A 6,828-nucleotide genomic window follows, 5' to 3' on the forward strand; every position below is an offset into this window, starting at 1 on the left:
TAGATAGATAGATAGATAGATACAGAGATGATATAGAGATAGAGATAGATATAGATATAGATATAGATATAGATATAGGTATAGGTATAGGTATAGGTATAGGTATAGGTATAGGTATAGGTATAGGTATAGGTATAGATATATTTTTTTCATTCCAGGGTCCACCCCGAAACTACTGAATCAGAATCTCTAGAGATTCTTAGGCAATTAGCCCAGCTGTTTCTGCCAACTGGAATTTATGAGCCACTGCAGGACTCCACATGCAGTTTCGTCTGAAGCAAATTCTTCTTTTGAAGCACACAAAATGGGCGGTGACATGAAGAGTGGGCAGGAAAAAGTGTCCTTGCCCAAAACTTTCTCTTCCCCTCATCTCCATGAGCATCCTTGCAAAAATAGCTACTAGAGAATGTCAGAACACATGTTACCCACCACTAATAATTCAGTTTATTTAGCAAATATTTATCTATTCAGGGGCGTGTCAGACCCTGCGTTAAATGATGGGGCTGCTAGAGAAAAGGGTTCAGTGCTTCCTCCACGTAAGACAAATAAAGATGATGGCCCCGAAGTTGAGGAGTTGTCACTGGGGATATGTAAAAAGGACTGGGGGCATGGATGGTGCTGGGGAGCCTGGCAGAAAGAAATCTCTGGGGAATTTCTGCTCTGTGGTCTACATGGTGTGCCGCACCAAAAGAGAATCTGAGCGAGAAAGAAATGCAAGAGAAGGACAGAGACTTTACAAAATTCTTTGCGTTGACCTCACTGTTCTTTCTTTTTCCTTTTCTCTTTTTAAATTTTGGTTGATTTGTTTATTGGTGTTTTAAAATTTACACCCATTAGTTAGCATCCAGTGCAATAATGATTTCAGGAGTAGAATCCAGTGATTCGTCCCCTACATATAACACCCAGTGCTCACCCCAAGTGTCCTCCTTAATGCCCCCCACCCATCCCCCCACCCCAAACCCCTCCAGCAACCCTCAGTTTGTTCTCTGTATTTAAGAGTCTCTTCTGTTTTGTCCCCCTTCCTGTTTTTCTTAAAGCGCTTCCCCTGGCACAAGAAGACATTAACTGGAGAGAAGAGATTTCACAGAGGCGGTGATAAATCAAGATATGTTTGTTTCATTTTTACACATGGAATTTTGAGTGATTTGCTGTTCATCTCCACCCTTTTCCATCCAAAGTCATTATGAATCTCAAATTCAGCCCTAGGTTGACTGGTTGACTCTTCCTCAGATGTCATAAACTGATCCCATTACAAAGAATGGAAATGATGCCAATAAACCCACCCTCTTCTTCTCAAAGGGTCAGGGTGAGTCCCTGCGGAGGGGGGATGTTAGGAATCACACTTCGCAGAATCAGACCATCAGCCCTACTGGTCACAGTTAGAACCCCGAGAACTCTTCCTTCCCACCCCCAGGCTGCTTCCTCCATCCAGGGGCTCATTGCCCCTCCCCAATGTCCAGCTAGTGGCTGGTGCTTTCTCCTCCATCCCTGACCGTGGGGAGAATTCTACATCCAGAAACATACTTTCACCTCACCATCTGACTCTGCAGTTCAATTTGCTTTCTCCCAGAAGCCCTCCACTCTCTCCATCATTATTTCTCTAAAAGGACCATGGCGTTCCCCTCTAACCCACCTGCCACCAGACGCTTCCTTCTGAAACATGAATCTCCCTGTTTACCATCTTCCATCTGCTCCTTTACTGGACATATTATGTCAGCCTCGACCCCACAGGACACTTGGATTGCGTACACCCCTGCCATTCCCATGGGCAGCTTGTGAAAGCCCAGGCTTGTTCGAAAGTTCTCCATGCTGTTTGTTATGCCATTGTCTCCTTCTGGAGTGGCATCTTTCCCATCGACAGCAAGAGATCTACTAAACTCAAAGCTCCGTGGCCGAGTCTGGTCTTGTTCCAACTATGTCCCCGGCACCCAACTCTACATCTAGCAAGTAAGCAGGTGCTCAATAATATGTATGAAATGAGCGAGTGACCAAAGGAGAGAAAAGTAAGGAAGAGGGAATTCTTGCTGAGCCAGTGGCTTCGTGATGAGGCCCCTCCAAGATGTCCGAGGACAGTGCCAGCCTCTTTCCCCTGTGTCCCCACAGCATGTCAGATACCCCTATGCTGTCATCCTTACCACTCGCATGGCACCAGCACCAGCATCCCTTCTTGGGCACAGTTTGTGCCAAATTTCAGTGACACATGATAACCGCGTAATACATAATCACTAACAACTTAAATTTAGGGACATACTTCATCCCCTCTCGTCTTTCTACAGTTTTACCTGATTCCCTACCTTTCCTCTTCACCTTCCTATCTTCAGAAGATTTCGGATCTCACCCTCTTACCCCAGAATTACTAGCTGAGATGCCTTCCCCTGCACCTTTCCCCCTGCTTCTTTAAATCCTATATTCCTCACAGCCAGCAGAAACTAGCCTCCTGAACCTCCTCACCCTACAGGAACATTCCTCCTGTGGCTCTCAGGTCTCTTTAATAATGGTAACGATAAGCATCATGGCTACCATTTTTCGAGTACCAGAATGAATCACAGGTGCTTTATAGAGTGCATACACACAGACATTTTTGTAACTTACGCACACCATTGGCAAAGACAGGAAACTGAGGCACAACCAGATTAAATAACTTTCTTGAAGTCAGGCAACTGGTAAATGATAGAATATGCAAACCTGGTTATTATCCATTTCTTCATCCATTCATTTATTCATTGAACAAATCATTACTGAATGCCTGTGGGGTATTATTCCCAGACTTGGACACACTTTGGGGTGGAATAATTCATTTGGCAAACATAACCAATTCTGCTGTTTAGACAAAGTGAAGGCAGACAAAGGAGGGAAACCAGAAGGGATTCCAGATTAATTGACTCAGAATTAAAGCAAGGCAGGAAAAGGGAAGAGTGGGGAGATGAGTTTCAGTTTCAGACAAGAGCCCTGAAAAGAGAGCAGTTTGTAGGGAGTAGCTTCCTTCCTCCAGGGCTCCTGGTTGAATGAACTCCCTGAATGAGGAACGAATGTTGAGACTTGTTTTATTGCTATTTACAAAAGTAGGTTTTAAAGAATCAGCGATTTGCAGATTCCACTCGGATGCGTCACACCCGTCTTTCATTCATCACACCAAAGAGAGCAGGGAAGTTGAAGGCACGGACTTTGAAAGCCTACGTATTGTGAAAGGGGAAGCCTGGGATCCAGTGAATGATTGTTCCAGGATGAAGGCAACAGCAGTGTCCTGGACAGGGGTTTATCTCCCTCTCCCCTCTTCCAGGTAGTTAGATGCTTGTCAGTTTACCCTTTTAGGCTCTACTCGACCACGGTTAGTGCTTAGCAAAGATGACCTAGATTTGGAATTACCCTTTTCACCTGTAGATCCTCTCCTTTAGTAGATTGTCAACCCTTCAAAGACAGGGACTTTTCTATTCATTGTTCACCTGCTTCCATGCCTAGCGTGTCACCTAGCGCCATGTTACTGAGCTGCTGGGAAACAAAGGATGGGCAGAAGGAGAGAGGAAAAGGAAGAAAGGAGAAACAGAAGCCAAGGAGGCCTATTGGATATTTGATAAGGTAGTACTAACAGAGCGCACTTGCAGTCAAGAGTTCTGTGTTCCAACTCCAGTCCTGGCATCAATAAGCAAGTACTACAGACCCTCAGATCCCCAACTTCTTATGCTGGGAAATGGAAATAAATAATAGTGCCTCCTTCATCAGATCGCTCAGGAAATTAAATAAGGTAACGCGCTGGGCAACATTTTGTAAATTTACCCAACTGTAGATGCAAAAATGGCTACTGGAAGATGGTCTGACAAGAATGAAGTGCTCTTCAAGACTTCAAGGAATTGCCATCAGACATTGAAGCCGGTGGCTTTTACCAGGACCTTGCTGGCTTATATGAGCTGTGTTCCTCTTTAAGACGAGTCAGGTGACCAGCAAACACAGTCCCTGCAAGGTTTTATATTTAAAGAAGAGAATCTTAGGGGAGCCTGGGTGACTCAGTTGGTTAAGCATCTAACTCTTCATTTTGGCTCAGGTCGTGATCTCATGGTTCGTGAGATCGAGCACCATTTTGGGCTCTGTGCTGACAGCATGAAGCCTGCTTGGGATTCTCTCTCTTCTTCTGTCTCTGCCCCCCCCCCACTCTCTCTCAAAATAAATAAAGTAACTTTTTTTTAAAAGGAAAAGATACTTGGAGCGTGCATTGAAAAGAAAAGATTCCAACTGCCATTGTCAACAGCCACACTGGTTGTGTTTGACAGTGAGTGAATTCTGTCACTTCTCTTAGCATTTATTGAGCTTTTATTGTGAACACAGCATTCTGAAGCATACTGCTAAGGAACGGAGAGCAAAGATAATTAAGATTCACCTCATCCCCCATGATGTTCAGTCCACTTCCTTCCCTACAACTGGTTTCTCCATTTGCCCAACAAGAGGTTGGGAACAGCTATCTCAGACTTTCTACCAGGACCTTTTACAATCCTATAATGCTCGAATGCTAGGGTTCAAAGGGTAATTGTGATTACCATATTCTTGATGATTCTTCTGGGATAAAGCTGTTTGCTAGGAATCCCAAATTGATGTCAGCTCCAAACAATGGCAAGTATACAATTCACAAAGCCCTCTCTCATACATTCGCCTACTGTATCCTCACTACAAGCCTGCAGGCTAGTGTTCTCAGACTCCTTTACAAAGAAATAATTGGGTCTTAAAAGGACTAAATTATTTTAAAAAATTAATTAATTAATTAAAAAATAAAAATAAAAGGACTAAATTATTTGCCCAGGTCATTGACAAAGAAATTAGCTGGGCCAGGGCATAAAACCAGATTTTCTATTCATTCATTCATTCATTGTTATTTTAATTCCAGTTAAAAAATACGGAAGCTTCACAAATTTGGGTGACATCCTTGCACAGGGGCCATGCAAATATCATTCCAATTTTTAGTGTATGTGCTGACAAAGCCAGCACCAGATTTTCTATTCCTAAACAGAATTTGCTTCATCCCCTTCACTCTGCAAGAGCTTTTCTGACCAGGTGATCGAGTAATATTGGCTCAGGGAAGCTGAATTTAGCCGGAGGCCAATAGGACCCTTCCAAAAACCCGCGGTCCCCCCTCAAGCACTTGAAAGCCCAGAGTGGGTTAAGTCTTCCCTGGCTCAGTCCCAACAGACATTAAATTCACCTGTGCTTGCTCTGAAATAAATCAGTGTCCTTTTCTGCTGCTGCTGTTGTCTGGAAATAATGCAAATGCAATGGGCCTGCACTGACATTATGCTTCCCTGGAAGGATACACATAATAAATTGTCCCTTAATGCTGTTAAAGAGACATTTTCCTCTTATTCTGGAGCTCTGGAGGTTGGTTTGGGCTCCTTACCCAGCGAAGAGGAAAACATGGTGCCTTGTCACTGGGCCCAGTCATTCATGTGACCCCTCGGTGCGCCTCGGATTCCTGCATTGCCAAGTTCAAGAATGCATTTTCTAGCCCCCGTGTCAAGTCACGGGATGATCTGGTAACCTAGACTGGTTTCCTGGTTTGTGACTTGACTGTATTTATTTTTATTTTATTGTAAGCAGTTAAATGTTTACTTATTTGGATGCTTCGAAGCCAAGGGAGACTGGAGCTCCTGGTCCACACCATTCATCCTTTGGAAGAACGCCAAAGCCGTTTCCGCAGAGGACAGAAGGCATTGGTCTCCCCTGCAGGAAGCCACTGCCGCTCCTTAATTGTTTGCTAGAGGAAGAATCAAGGGTAAAATTTAAAGTAAATGGCTGGCCGGGTTGCGCTAATTCATCAAAGCATGTTTCAAGTCAGTAGTCAAAGCATGCATCAGCCCCGGGCACCACCACCTTCTATGCAAGTAGAAAACCCAGCAGACCTCCAAGCAGATGAAATCATTAGGAGGCATTCAGCAGTGCTTGAAAAGCAGAGAGGAGGCAGGGATTTCTGTGCACGTTCCGCTTTGCCACATGGGGAAACACCAGTTGTCTGTGACCTAGTTATCTGGGAGAGATACCCACAAAACTGTTCACTGCATGGGAACCCCATCCTCCAGTGCGCCCTGTGTGCTCAGAAAACAATTAGAGCTTCCTAGCTGGACTCTATTCCACTTGCTTAGAGATTTTTTTTAGTTGCAGTAAACACAAACCCACTTAAAGTAGCTTAAGAAAAGGATAATTTTCCAGGGAGAGACCATGGACAGGAAATAAAACCCAGGGTCATTAGAGATTGGAAGTAGGCACTGGAAAGTTTCCAGAAAACCCATCAGCATCTCACCTCTCTCTCAATACATAGCCCGTTGTCTGTGTAATGCTTCGTTCTCCTGATTCTCTGTGAAATCTCCTTGCTCTTAAGCATGGAGTCATCGATTCATTCAGTAAATATTGAATTCTACCATGTGGCTGGCCCTGTTCAGGATGCTGGGGATCCAGCAGTGAACACAATACTCAAAAACCCATGCCCCTGTGGAATGTGCCCTGCAGTAGAGAGCTAGACACGAAGAGGACAAGTACGGTGTGTTAGCATTAAGTGCTTAGAAGAAACGATCAGGACAGGAAATGAAATGTTGAGACAGCACTTAAAATCTTGAATAGGACGGTCATGTAAGACTCCACAGGGAAGGTCATTTTTATTTTTTTTTTATTTAATTTTTTTTAATTCTTTTTTAACGTTTATTTATTTTTGAGACAGAGAGAGACAGAGCATGAATGGGGGAGGGTCAGAGAGAGGGAGACATAGCATCTGAAACAGGCTCCAGGCTCTGAGCCATCAGCACAGAGCCCGACGCGGGGCTTGAACTCATGAACCGCGAGATCATGACCTGA

General features: G+C 44.2%; 1 pseudogene; it reads right to left on the reverse strand.

Moving 5' to 3' along the window:
• Positions 1-4,875: 4,875 nt before the first annotated feature.
• On the reverse strand, positions 4,876-4,974 carry LOC131495212 (U6 spliceosomal RNA; annotated as a pseudogene).
• Positions 4,975-6,828: the final 1,854 nt, after the last annotated feature.

This window comes from Neofelis nebulosa, chromosome 14, assembly GCF_028018385.1.
Source record: "Neofelis nebulosa isolate mNeoNeb1 chromosome 14, mNeoNeb1.pri, whole genome shotgun sequence".
Classification (NCBI taxonomy): domain Eukaryota; kingdom Metazoa; phylum Chordata; class Mammalia; order Carnivora; family Felidae; genus Neofelis; species Neofelis nebulosa.